At 40.9% G+C, this 14,945-nt stretch overlaps 1 protein-coding gene and 1 pseudogene across 4 annotated transcripts in view; one reads left to right on the top strand and one right to left on the bottom strand.

The window, feature by feature from the left end:
* Positions 1–14,945, top strand: part of USP34 (ubiquitin specific peptidase 34) — a 249,299-nt gene that overhangs the window by 15,915 nt on the left and 218,439 nt on the right. The window lies entirely within an intron of this gene.
* LOC131807695 (large ribosomal subunit protein uL22-like) lies at positions 13,558–14,131 on the bottom strand (annotated as a pseudogene).

Raw genomic sequence — 14,945 nt, 5'->3', positions numbered from 1 at the left:
GGTTTATTTATTTTAGAGAGAGAGAGCGTGAGAGCAAGAGTGTGGGTGAATGGGGTGGGGAGGTGGGGTGGAGGGGGCGAGGGAGAGAGAGAATCTCCAGCAGATTCCCCCATTGAACATGGTGCTTGTTGCAGGGTAGATCTCATGACCCTGGATATTAAGGGTTGGCCATTTAACTTAATGAGCCACGCAGGTGCCCCAACCGTACATATTTATTCACTGTATTCACAGAGTTATGCAACCATCATCGCAGTCAATTTTAGAATACTTTCATTACCTCAAAAAGAATCTCCATACCCTTCAACTGTCATTCAAAATCCTCCATCCTCCCACCCTTAAGCAACAGTCTGTTTTCTCTATGTATTTGCCTATTTTGAACATTTCATAGAAATGGAATTATATTGTCTTTTGTGACTGATTTCTTTCACTTAGCACATTTTTTTTTAAAAGATTTTATTTATTTGACAGAGATCACAAGTAGGCAGAGAGGGGGAAGCAGGCTCCCTGCCGAGCAGAGAGCCTGATGTGGGGCTCGATCCCAGGACCCCAGGATCATGACCCGAGCTGAAGGCAGAGGCTTTAAACCACTGAGCCACCCAGGTGCCCATCACTTAGTACATTTTTAAGATTCATCCATGCTGGAGCATGAATCAGTACTTCATTATTTTTATGGCTGAATACTATTTCATTGTATGGTTACAACATATTTTGTTTTGCCATTCATCAGTTAATCAATATTTAGGTTCTTTTTGATATTGTGAATAATGCTTCTGTGAACATTTGTGTAAAAAGTTTTTCTGTTGGGGGAGCCAACTGGGATTGAGCCCTGAGTCCGGCTCCCTGCTTAGCAGGGAGCCTGCTTCCCCACTCTCTGCCTGCCTACTTGTGATCTCTGTCAAATAAATAAATAAAATCTTTAAAAAAAAAAAAAAAAGTTTTTCTGTTGACTTAGTTTTCATTTCTCTTAGGTCTGTATCGTGGAGTGGTATCATTAGATCAGCTAATCACTGCATTTAACTTTATCAAAAACTGCCAGATTGTTGTCCAAAAGTGCTGCACCATTTTATATTCCCCTCACCATTGTAAAGGTTCTAGTTTCTCCACATCCTCACCAGTACTGGTTTGTTTGTTTTCAAATCAATATTTGTTCCTTTGGTGATTTTTTTTTTTTTTAAATGAATGGGAATACAGAGGCAAACATTTGGTTATTTTGAATATTCTAGCCTTCCTACTGGTTTAAGTGCTATCTCATTGTAGTTTTATTTCTTTTGAGGAAATGACCCTTCAGATCCTTTGCTTAATTTGACAGAGAGAGAAATCACAAGCAGGCAGAGAGGCAGGCAGAGAGAGAGAGGTGGGAAGCAGGCTCCCCACTGAGCAGAGAGCCTGATGTGGGGCTCGATCCCAGGACTCTGGGATCATGACCTGAGCCGAAGGCAGCGGCTTAACCCACTGAGCCACCCAGGCACCCCCTTTGCTTACTTTTTAATTGTTATTTGTCTTTTTATTATTTGTATGAGTTTTTAATATATTCTAGACAGAAGTTCCTTATTAGATAGAACTTGCAAATATTTTCACCCATATTGTGAATTATCTTCAGTTTCTCGATAGTGTCTTTTGAAGCACCTTTTTGTTGTTATTGTTGTTGTTAAGATTCATGTATTTGAGAAACAGGGCAGTCGGGGGAAGGGCAGAGGAAGAGGGAGAAAAGAATCTTGGGCAGACTCCCCACTGAGTGTGGAGCCTGACATTGGGTGACCCTGAGGTCAGGACCTGAGCCGAAATCAAGAGTCAGTTGCTCAACTAACTGTGCCACCCAGGCGCCCATGAAACACAAAAGCGCCCTTGCCATGGATTTTATTTATTTCACAGCACAAGCAGTGGGGGTAGGAGTGGAAAGGGAGAAGCTTGCTCCCTGTTGAGCAGGGAGCCTGATGTGGGACTCAATCCCAGGACCCTGAGATCATGATCTGAGCGAAAGACAGACATTTAGCCAGGCTGAGCCACCAGAGATCCTTGTACAAAAATGTTTAATAATGATGTTCAATTTATCTATCTTTTCTGTTGCTTGGACTTTGGTGTCCTGTTGATTGCCAGAATCCATTGCTAAATCCCAAATCACAAGGCCTTACCCTGTTTTCTTCTAAGAGTTTTATAGTTTTGGTTCTTATATTTAGGCCTTTGCGTCAAATTTTTTGTACATAGTGTGAGGTAAGGTTCAGCCTCATTCTTTTGTATGAGGCTGTCCAGTTGTTGTAACAGCCATGGTAGAAAAGATACTCTCCACTGACTGGTCTTGGCACCTTTGCTGAAAATCATGGACCACAGATACATAGATTTATTTCTCCATGTAATTAACTCTCAAATCTGTTTTACTTGCTCTTCTTCTTTTCTTTTCTTTTCTTTTCTTTCTTTCTTTCTTTCTTTCTTTTTTTTTTTTTTTAAAGATTTTATTTATTTATTTGACAGACATAGATCACAAGTAGGCAGAGAGGCCAGCAGAGAGAGAGAGGGAAGCAGGCTCACCGCTGAGCAGGGAGCCTGATGAGGGCCTCGATCCCAGGATCCTGGAATCATGACCTGAGCCGAAGGCAGAGGCTTTAACCCACTAAGCCACCCAGGTGCCTCTGCTTGCTTCTTTTCAGTCAGGATGTCTTTTATTTCATATACCCTTTTATTAAAACTTTACTTTCATTTGGCTCCATCAGTGGTTCTCAAGAGTATGATCTCGGGATCCTTGAGGGTCTCAGGGAGGGTTTGGGGGGGGTCTTAGAGATAAGACATTACTTGCCTTTTGGTTGATACTTTCACTGATAGCCACATTGCAGGAAATAAGGCTGTGGTGATATAGAAACGGTTGGAGTTAGGAGCCGATGGCCAAGAAAAAATTCTTGAGATATCTTTGGTGCAAAAAGGTGATTTTATTAAAGCATGAAGACAGGACCCATGAGCAGAAATAGCTGTACTGGGGTCACGAGGAGTGACTGATTATATGCTTTCAAGTTCTGAGGGGGTTAGGGATAGTGTTAAGTCTCTAAGGAATTTTGGAATCAAGGTTTCCAGGACCTTGAGAGGGCTAGCTATTGTTAGGAAAAGGTCACTTTATTTTTTATTTATTTTTAAAAATGATTTTACTTATTTGAGAGAGACAGTGAGCAGAAGAGAACACAAGCATGGGGAGTGAGAGAGGGAGAAGCAGGCTTCCTGCGGAGCAGAGAGCCGAATGTGGGGCTCAATCCCAGGACCCTGGGATCATGACTTGAACCAAAGGCAGACGCTTAATGACTGAGCTACCCAGGCACCCCAGGAAAAGGTCATTTCTTACTGTCTAATGAAACCTTAGTCATGAGACCCTGTAGGTGTATCTCGGTGGGTTCTTGGGGGATGATTGTCAACCTATATCTTACGGGGTAGAGAGAAAAGAAGTTTCCAAAGGAATTTTTGTATGTTAAAACTTACAGGATTGGGGGTAGGAGAGAGGGTGAGGTATTGGGATAGTCTTAAGCTAAGATTGCCTTTTGCCCCTAGCAAAGTGTTAACATGGAAGCAGCTGAGTTCCTTGAGGAAAGGAATGTTACTCTGCCTGTTTCAAGGAGTTGTCAATGGGTTATGAGTAGTAAGGAAATTTAATTTTTCTTTTGCCTTTGCTTCCCACATTAGTGGTATATAAGTAGTTAATCTTCACTGCCAAGCACTTGCTGTCTGACAAGTGACGTCCTTGATGAAGCAATGATAATTAATTTTATTAAATCTCAACACTTGTGTATGCTTCATATATGCTGTGATGAAATGAGAAGTACATATAAAGCTTTTCTCCTACATACTGCAGTGTAAGATGGTTGTCTTAAGGAAGTGCGATCATATGATTGAGTTTTAAGCCGAACAAGCTGCTTTTCTCATGAAACAAAACAATTTTTATTTGCAAGAATGACTCAAAGGTTATCCAAATTTGGGTATTTGGCAGACATTTTCTGGAATGAATGAAGCAAGCATGTCATTTCAAAAAAGACAGTGTTAGTTGCCAGAGATAAAATTGAGCTTTCAAGAAAAAATTAGAATTTTGGAAAAATTGTACCTGTTGCTGTGAGTTTGACAGCTGCCTAGTAGAGTTTTATGAGATTGAGGAGAATATTAATGATATAATTTTTTGATATTCTGTAATGAAACATGTCCACATTGGAAAGATCTGTGTAACTTACTGATCCAGTATTTTCTATAACATCATTGCATGATGTTACAAACACATTTATGGGCTAAAGTTCTATTCAGGGAGTGAGATCGATTGATGGCTTTTTTTTTTTTTTAAGATTTTATTTATTTATTTGACAGAGAGAGGTCACAGGTAAGCAGAGGAAGGCAGAAAAAGGAGGAAGTAGGCTCCCCACTGAGCAGAGAGCCCGATGTGGGGCTCGATCCCAGGACCCTGAGACCATGACCTGAGCCGAAGGCAGAGGCTTGACCCATTGAGCCATCCAGGTGCCCCATGATTGATGGATTTTAATGTAACAGAGTACTGATAATGGTTTTAGATTTCGTATTGCAACTTAATCTTTAAGAAATTAACAGTCATTGAGTTTTGGTGTATTATTGAAGAAGACTATCTAAAATTATCTGATAGAGCTATTTAAATACTTCCTTTTCCATATTCATATATTTTAAGGATGGACCTCATACACTTCACTAAAAAGAGTATGTGGCAACAGAGAGAAGGCAGAAGCAGTTAATGAGAATCCAATTGTTTTTCTATTAAGCCAAACCCTAAAGAGATTTTTAAAAATTGAGAAACTGTGACTCAAGCCTGATTTTTTTGTTTTAACAGAAAACAGGCAATGAATTTGTTAATTAAAAAAAAATTTTTTTTAATGATTTTATTTATTTGACAGAGACAGAGGGAATTGTGTTCCACAAGCAGGAAGAGTGAGAGAGGGAGAAGCAGGCTTCCCAGCGGAGCAGGGTGCCCAAGGTGGGGCTTGATCCCAGGACACCTGAGCTGAAGGCAGTCACCCAGTGACTGAGCCACCCAGGTGCCCTGAGTTTATTTTTCATTTATTTATTTATTTTATTTATTATTATTTTTTTAAAGATTTTATTTATTTATTTGACAGAGATCACAAGTAGGCATAGAGGCAGGCAGAGAGGGAGAGAGGAGGAAGCAGGCTTGCTGCGAGCAGAGAGCCCGATGCGGGGCTCGATCCCAGGACCCTGAGATCATGACCTGGGCAGAAGGCAGAGGCTTTAAACCTCTGAGCCACCCAGGCGCCCCAATTTATTTATTTTTTAAGAAAGATTTTATTTATTTCTTTGACAGACAGAGATCACAAGCAGACAGAGAGGGCAGGCAGAAAGAGAGGGGGAAGCAGACTCCCAGCTGAGCAGAGAGCTTGATACGGGGCTCAATCCCAGGACCCTGGGATCACGACCTGAGCTGAAGGCAGGGGCTTAACCCACTGAGCCACCCAGGCGCTCCTGCCCTGAGTTTATTGTTTATAAACTAACACAATAAATATGGAAAGAAATAAAGTATAAATATAAGCTCTCTGAACATGTAAAGGAATGCTAAAAACAAAAAGTTGGCGAACTGCTGGGGTGCCTGTTAAAATTTTCTTCTTTACTCTGGTTTATATTATTCTAATCCTTTAAGTGTGGATATTACCTAGGGTTTAGGCTTTTGCTGTGTATTTTATAAAGAAGTTGAAGTAAGAATTCGGTATACTACCATGATTGTATCATCTTTTAGACAACTTTGAGTATATTTCTAACCCTGAGCAACTTTCAAAGCATTAGTCTTATATTCTTAATTTCATGCTAGACATTTTCTTTTTAAAGATTCTATTTATTTATTTGACAGAGAGATCACAAGCAGGCAGAGCAGAAGGCAGAGAGAGGGGGAAGCAGGCTCCCCACCGAGTAGAGAGCCTGATATGGGGCTCAATCCCAGGACCCTGAGATCATGACCTGAGCCGAAGGCAGAGGCTTAACCCACTGAGCCACCTAGGTGCCCCATTCTATTTAAGTATGTTCCTATCTCAGATTTCAACAGAAGTGAAACTGAATCCTTCATCTTGCTCTGTTTATCATGTTTGCTTCTTTCCCAGAACCTTTCTTAATTATATGAATTTCTCACACTACAATCTGTTTTAGTATTTCTAGTACTTTCCAGACTTTAGTGTCTCTGGAAATTTAATGTGCATATGAGTCACCTGAAGATTTTCTTTAAAATTCAGATTGCAACTCTTAACGGTCTGGAGTTTTGCCTGAAATTCTTCATTCTAACAAACTTCCAGATGATGCTGATGCTGTTGGTCCTTGGAACCCCTTTGAGTAGCAAGGCCATAGAATACTTTTAATTTCATTTATTCCACTCTTATTTTTTATACTGCTGTTGTAGTGTGTTATAATTACTTAGATTTTGAAAATTAAGACCTTATTTAATTTATAAAGTTAATACTCAGATTTATACTTATTGCTGCTCTGTATTCTGTATTTCATCTTTGGGCTTTTGTCTGGGATCATTTTTCCTGTAGCATTTCTTTTGGTGTGGTTCTGTTTTTGATGATTTTTGCCAGTATTTTCTTGTCATCTAAAATGAAGAGGAATGGGGTGCCTGGGTGGCTCAGTCATTAAGTGTCTGCCTTCCGCTTAGGTCATGATCCCAGGGTTCTGGAATCGAGCCTCCTATCGGGCTCTCTGCTCAGCAGGAGGCCTGTTTCTCCCTCTGTCACTCCCCTTGCTTGTGTTCCCTCTCTTGCTGTGCCTCTCTCTGTCAAATAAATAAATAAAATCTTAAAAACATAAAATGAAGAGAAATGCTTGCATTTTCATATAAGCACACACTGAAATGAAATATTGAATTACAGATTGGTAGTTACCATTGCTTCTTTCATTAAGTCACTCACACCCCCCCATTTAAATTGTTTCTTCTGTGAAGTCAGCCCTCAGTTTTGCTTCTTTGAAGGTATTGTTGTTGTTGTTGTTGTTTTCCATTTGTCTGATTTTTAAGACTTTCCTTTTTGTCTTTAGTCTTAGGATTTCAGCAATTTTACTCTAATATGTCTGTATCTCTTTTTGTATTTACTTGAGATTCATTCTTTATTCTGGTTTGAGTTTTTATTTTTATTTATTTTTTTTTTAAAGATTTTATTTATTTGACAGAGAGAAATCACAAGCAGGCAGAGAGGCAGGCAGAGAGAGAGAGGAGGAAGCAGGCTCCCTGCTGAGCAGAGAGCCCGATGCGGGACTCGATCCCAGGACCCTGAGATCATGACCTGAGCCGAAGGCAGCGGCTTAACCCACTGAGCCACCCAGGCGCCCCTGGTTTGAGTTTTTAAAAAATAAGTATTGGAAGCCATATTTTCTCTTCAGATCTAGCTCCTCCTCATGCTTTCATTACTTTTTGGGATTCCATTTACATAAGTGGGTATGCTTTTTCATCTTCCTTGTTTCTCTTGATCTCTTCAGAAGCCTGCTTCTCCCTCTCTCCCGCTAGTATTCACTCTCTTGCCATCTCTGTCAAGTAAATAAATAAAATCTTAAAAAACAAAACTGCATATTATCTAATACTAAAGCTACCTATTGAGGTCTTAATTTTAGTTACTATATATTTTAGTTTTAAAGCTTTTGATTTCTTTTTTAATAGTTTTCAGAATTTGCTGAAATTCCTTATCACCTGATATATTGAATATTTCTCTTGTAAAGTTCAGTTCTCATGACTCTGCTGTCTGATTTTGTTTTATTCTTTCCCACTGTTCTTTTTTTCTTAAGATTTTCTTAATTTTTGAGAGAGACAGAAAGGGAGAACAGAGGAGAGGGGCAGAGGGAAAAGCAGACTCCCTGCTGAGCAGGGAACCTGATGTGGGACTTGATCCCAGGACACTGGGATTATGCCCTGACTCGAAGGCAGACACTTAATCAACGGAGCCACCCAGGCACCCTTCTTCTGTTTTTGACTATGTGGTTTTTGTTCTTGCTTTTTGGTATGCTTGGCAATTTTTTCTACTTTCCTATAGAAATTTATTTTTTTATTTATTTATTTATTTATTTTTTTTTAAATTATTTTATTTATTCATTGGACAGAGAGAAATCACAAGTACATAGAGAGGCAGGCAGAGAGAGAGGAGGAAGCAGGCTCCCTGCTGAGCAGAGAGCCCGATGCGGGGCTCGATCCCAGGACCCCGGGATCATGACTTGAGCTGAAGGCAGAAGCTTAACCCTCTGAGCCACCCAGGTGCCCCTCCTATAGAAATTTAAACTACATACAATCACCTGTAGGAATGGGGAAGGAAGGTGACAATGATTTTGTGTAACCATTACCCAGTAAGCACTTAAGCAACTCATGGACAATTTTGTTTTCTTTATATGCCGGCCCATTTCCTTTTCTACCCATTGGATGACTTTGAAGCAAATACGGGTATTACATGTTACTTGTATATATTTCAATACAGTTCTCTAAAAGACAAATATTTAAAAAATAAATAACCACAGTATCATTGTCAAAGTTAAAAAATTAAGAATTCTTTTTTTTTTCTTTTAAAGTAAATTCTGCCCCCAACATGAGGCTCAGACTCATGACCCTGATCTCAAGAGTTGCATGCTCTACCACTTGAGCCAGTCAGGCTGCCCAAGAATACTTTTTTTTTTTTTTTAAGATTTTATTAATGGGGGCGCGTGGTTGGCTCAGTGGGTTAGGTCTTTGCCTTTAGCTCAGGTGTGATCTCAGGGTCCTGGGATGGAGCCCCGCATTGGGCTCTCTGCTCAGCGGGGAGCCTGCTTCCCTCTCTCTGCCTGCTTGTGATCTCTCTATCAAATGGGTAAATAAAATCTTAAAAGATTTTATTTATGTATTTGATAAGAGACATAGGGAGAAAGTGAACACAGCAGGGGGAGTGAGAGAGGAAGAAGCAGGCCTCCCACTAAGCAGGGAGCTAAATGTGGGGCTTGATCCCAGGACCCTGTGATCATGACCTGAGCTGAAGGCAGAGGCTTTTTTTTTTAAAGATTTTATTTATCTAATTGACAGATCACAAGTAGGCAGAGAGGCAGGCAGAGAGAGAGGAGGGGAAACAGTCTCCCTGCTAAGCAGAGAGCCCGACGAGGGGCTCGATCCCAGGACACTGGGACCATGACCTGAGCCAAAGGCAGAGGCTTTAACCCACTGAGCCACCCAGGCGCCCCAGAATACTTTCTTTTTTAAAAAGATTTTATTTATTTATTCATTTATTTGACAGAGATCACAAATGGGCAGAGAGGCAGGCGGGGGTGGGGTGGGAAGCAGGCTCCCTGCTGAGCAGAGAGCCTGATGCGGGGCTCAATCCCAAGACCCTGGGATCATGACCTGAGCTGAAGAAAGAGGCTTTAACCCACTGAACCACCCAGGCGCCCCCAATAATACTTTCTTAATATGAAGCCTTTAGTAGTCAAATTTCCCTCATACTCTAAAGTTTAAATTTTTTTTTTGTTGTTGTTTTAAAAATTTCCTTTATTTGAGAGAGAGAGAGAGCATAAGAAGGCAGAGAGGCTGGCAGAGGGGGTGGGGGAAGCAAGCTCCACACAGAGTGGAGAGCCCAGTGTGGGGCTCGATCCAAGGACCCTGAGATCATGCTGAGCAGAAGGCAGAGGCTTAACCTTTACCCACTCAGCCACCCAGGTGCCCCTAAAGTTTAAGAATTTATATTTAATATTACCTTTTAAATTTGAATTAAAGGAGATCTGGGGTGGCACAGTTGGTTAAGTATCTGACTCTTGGTTTTGGCTTAGGTTGTGATCTCATGGTTGTGAGATTGAGCCCTGAGTTGATCTCTGCTCAGTGTGGAGTCTGCTTGAGATTCTTTCTTCCTCTGCCCCTCCCACTGGTGCTCTCTTTCTAAAAAAAAAAATCTTTTTTTTTTTTTTTAAAGATTTTATTTATTTATTTGACAGACTGAGAGAGACAGCTACAGAGGGACCCACAAGCCTGGGAGAGGGTGAAGAAGGCTTCCTGCAGAGCAGGTGCCCGATGTGGGACTCGATCCCAGGACCCTGTGATATGACCTGCGCCAAAGGCAGACGCCCAACTACTGAGCCACCTAGATGCCTCTGAAATAAGTAAATCTAGGAAAAAAAAATTAAAATTAGAAGTCAGATGAGGTCTGTAGTAGTTGGTGATTTTTATTTTATTTCATTTAAAGATTTTATTTATTTGACAGACAGAGATGACAGGTAGGCAGAGAGGCAGGCAGAGAGAGAGGGGGAAGGAGGCTCCCCGCTGAGCAGAGGGCCCAATGCGGGGCTTGATCCCAGGATCCTGGGATCATGACCCAAGTGGAAGGCAGAGGCTTTAACTCACTGAGCCACCCAGGCGCCCCAGTGATTTTTTTTTTTTACGATTTTATTTATTTGACAGAGATCACAAGTAGGCAGAGAGGCAGGCAGAGTGAGAAGAGGGGAAGCAGGCTCCCCGCCGAGCAGGAAGCCGGATGTGGGGCTTGATCCCAGGACACTGGGATCATGACCTAAGCCGAAGGCAGAGGCTTTAGCCCACTGAGCCACCCAGGCGTCCCCCAGTGATTTTTTTTTTAAAGACCTTTTGACTTTTCTTTATGGATGGGTTTTCCTCTTTTTTTTTTTTTTAAAGATTTTATTTATCAGAGCAAGAGAGCACAAGCAGGCAAAGCAGCAGAGGAAGAGGGAGAAGCAGGTTTGCCACTCAGCTGGTAGCCCCATGAGGGGCTTGATCCCAGGACCCTGGGATCATGACCTGGAGCCAAAGGCAGTTGCTTAACCAACTGAGCCTCCCAGGTTCCCCAGATATACTTTATTGATACAATAATGTTGTATAAAAAATTATATATCAATTTTAAATATATGGTTTCATTCATTTTGATAAAAGTAAGCACCACCACAATGGACTATTTCTACCAACCACCATCCTTGTCACTGCTGGATGTGCTTTTCTCTCTCCAACTTTGTTGAGGTATAATTGACCTATAACATTGTGTAAGTTTAAAGTGTATGACGTGATAATATGCATATATTGCAAAATGATTATCATAAGAAGGTTAGTTAAAATACCCATCACCTCACATAATTATTTTTTTGTTCTAGTGGCGAGAACATTTGAGATTTACTCTTAGTAATAACTTGCGCACGCACACACACACACACACGGAGAAGGTATATAATACAGTATTGTCTATATTTTTAGTAATCTCTGCACCTAATGTGGGGCTGGAACTTAAGACCTGGAGATCAAGAGGTGCATGCCCTTCTGAGCCAGCTGGGTGCCCCATTCTTTTTTTTTTTTTTTTTTTTTTAAGATTTTATTTTTTTATTTGACAGAGATCACAAGTAGGCAGAGACGCAGGCAGAGAGAGAGGGGGAAGCAGGCTCCCTGCTGAGCAGAGAGCCCGATGCAGGGCTCCATCCCAGGACCCTGAGATCATGACCTGAGCCGAAGGCAGAGGCTGTAACCCACTGAGCCACCCAGGCGCCCCAAGGGTGCCCCATTCTTAATCACGGTCCTCATTCTGCCACCATGCTGTACAATAGATGACAAGAACTTAGCTCATCTTTTATTTAGAAGGATTCCCTTTTCTCCACATCCTGACCAGCTATCCTCATGGCTCTTTAACAAATGTAAGGTGATAGCTTATTTTAGTTTTGATTTGCATTTCCTTGATTAGTGATGTTGAGCATCTTTCATTTACCTGTTGGCAATATGTAGGTGTTTGGAAGAATGTTTGTTGAGATCCTTTACCCATTTTTCTTAAAGTGGGTTATTTAATTATTTTGTTGTTGAGTTGTATGAGTTCCTTATATATTTTGGATATTAATCCTATATAAAGATGATTTGCAGATATTTTGTCCCATTCTTTAGGTTGTTATTTTTGTTGTGCAGATGTGCTTAGTTTGATGTAGTCCTACATGTCTATTTTTACTTCCGTTGCTTTTGCTTTTGGTGTCATATCCAAAAAAATGATTGCCAAGACCAATGTCAAGGATCTTTTTTCCTAATTTCTTGATTTTAGGTCTTAGTCAAATCTTTAATCCATTTGGAGTTAATTTTTGTGTGTGTAAGATAAAGATCCAGTTTTATTCTTTTGCCTGTGAATATCTAGTTTTCCCAGCATCATGTATTGAGTATTCTTGGCTCTCTTGTCAAATATTAGTTGACCATATATACATGGGCTTGTTTCTGGCCTTTCCACTCTGTTCCTTTGGACTGTGTGTGTGTTTTTATGCCAGCACAATACTGTTGTGATTATTACAGCTTTGTAATATAGTGGTTTTTTTTAAAAAAAATTATTTTCTTAAAGATTTTATTTGTCAGAGATTGAGAGAGGGAGCACAAGTAGGGGAGTGGTAGGCAGAGGGAGAAGGAGGCTCCCCTCTTAGTGTGGAGCTGGATGTGGAACTTGATTCCAGGACCCTGGCATCATGACTGAAACTGAAGGCAGATGCTTAACTGACTGAGCCACCTAGGCATCCCTGTAATACAGTTTGAAATCAGGAAGTGTGATGCTTCCAGCTTTGTTCTGAGGATCGTGGTTTTTTTTTTTTTTTTTTTTAAGATTTTATTTATTTGACAGAGATCACAAGAAGGCAGAGAGGCAGGCAGAGAAAGGAGGAAGCAGGCTCCCTGCTGAGCAGAGAGCCCCATGTGGGGCTCAGTCCCAGAACCCTGGGATCATGACCTGAGCTGAAGGCAGAGGCCTTAATCCACTGAGCCACTCAGGTGCCTGAGGATCGTGGTTTTATTAGAATTTCATAATTATTTCTTTAAAAAAATCTTTTAGAGTTTTGAGGGATTGCATTGAATCTACACATGGCTTTAGGTAGTATGGACATTATAACAATATTCTTCTGATTCGTGAACATAGTTCATTTCGGTCTTCAGTTTCCTTCATCACTGTCTTACTGTTTTCAGTGTACAGATCTTTGACTTTGTTAGTTAAATTTATTCCTACAAATTTTATTGTTGTTGATGCTATCCTAAGTGGGATGTTTTCTCTGTTTCTTCATTTTTTTAAAAAAATAGATTTTATTTGGTGGTGGTGGGGGATGGGGCACAAGCAGGGGGAGTGTCAGGCAGAGTCAGAGGGTGAGAGAGAAGCAGGCTTCCTGCTGAGCAGGGAATGTCGGGCTGGACCCCATGACCCTGGGGTCATGACCTGAACCAAAGGCAGATGCCTAATTGACTGAGCCACCCAGGTACTCCTATTTTTTTCTTTTTTAAGATTTATTTATCAGAGAGAGAAAGGGAGGGAAGGAGGGGTAGAGGGAGAGAATCTTCCAAGTATTCACCCTGCTAAGTGTGGAGCCCTGTGTAGAGTCTATGCAATCCTTCACCGGCTGCATCTTCCAGCACGGTGATCATGACCTGAACTGAAACCAAGAGTCAGATGCTTAACCAACTGTACCACCCAGGCACCCCTATTTTTCTTAATGTAGCATCTATCACTGTTGGTTTTTTTCTTAGGACTTCTTTTGTTTCATTCCATCAGCTTTGATATGTTGTATTTCAATTTTTGTTTGTCTTAAGATTTTTTTTCTCTTTTTATTTGCATTTATTCTGTGCAGAATTTACTTCAGGGCAATAAGTTTTTGTTTCTTAAGTTTCTTCTGGAATATCTTTTTCTTCTGTGTAGCCTCCTCTTCTGTTTTAGGAATAATCAGCTCTTTTTCAGTAAGAATCAGCTCAGTGTGGCAGGGAGAACTCTTATACAGGTTGATCTGACCATCAGCCCTGTAAGTTCTACACCACATTTTGGGTGCTTTGTTCACCTGGATGTGCTCAATGACCAGAGAATTGACAACTAAAGCCTTAAGTTCAGCATCACTCTCTGCATTTTTAAGCATGTGCAGGAAAAATTCAGCACACTTGGGCAACTGACTGTGTCCAGCCCCACTGTTTGGCCTGGGCACACCTACCAACTCCACCACTATAGCGACATAATGGTACACGTTGCTTCTGCAGGGTGACGTTGCTTTTGCAGGGTGACGTCTTTTAGCTACTTGGTGGCTTTCAGATATGTATGCCTTTGATGTCCTGGGCTGTTTCACATGTGTTATTAAAGTGAACATGAAGATTTGAACCTCTTGATTTGCTTGATTTTGTAGGGTTTTCTTGGTCAAGCGAATAGTGAACAATTTTCAGAGATCACTTCAGGCCGCTTAGGGAAAGAGGAGCTTGTCTCAAGATTTTTTTCTTTTCTTTTTTTAAGATTATTTATTTATTTATTTCCGGACAGAGATCATAAGTAGGTGGCGGTGGGCGGGGTGTGGGGGGGGAAGCAGGCTCCCTGCTGAGCGGAGAGCCCGATGTGGGGCTCGATCCCAGGACCCTAGGATCATGACCAGAGCTGAAGGCAGAGGCTTTAACCCGCTGAGCCACCCAGGTGCCCCTCAAGATTTTTTAAAGGAGGCTTCATGCCTAGCATGGTTCAAGTCCCTAACATGGGACTTGAACTCACAACCCAGAGATCAGGAATTGGATGCTTAACTAACTGAGCCATGCAGGTCCTCTGTCTCAAGATGTTTTTTGATTTCTCCTTTGATGATTTCTTTGACTCATTGGTTGTTCAGAAGTGTGTTGTCTATATTCACATATTTGTGAATTTTCCATCTTTCCACCTCTTACTGATTTCTGTTTTTACAGTATTATGGTTGGAAAAGGTACTTAGTATGATTTAAGTCTTTTTAAATTTGCTAAGACTTGTTTTGTGACCTAACGTGTAATCTGTCCTGGAAAATGTTCTCTGTGCACTTGAAGAGAATATCTGTTCTCCTGTTGTGAGATGGAATGTTCTGTGTATGGCTGGTCCGTTTATTCTTAAGTGTAGTTCAAGTCCAGTGTTCATTGATTTTCTGTCTGATCTATCCATTACTGAAAATGGAATATACAAGTCCCATGCTCTTACTGTAATGTTTTTATTTCTTTATTTAAATCTAGTGTTTGCTTAATATGTATT

Source organism: Mustela lutreola, chromosome 9 (genome assembly GCF_030435805.1).
Source record: "Mustela lutreola isolate mMusLut2 chromosome 9, mMusLut2.pri, whole genome shotgun sequence".
Classification (NCBI taxonomy): Eukaryota; Metazoa; Chordata; class Mammalia; order Carnivora; family Mustelidae; genus Mustela; species Mustela lutreola.
Note: the sequence above shows the minus strand (reverse complement) of the source record. Positions and strands in the feature narration are given on the sequence as shown.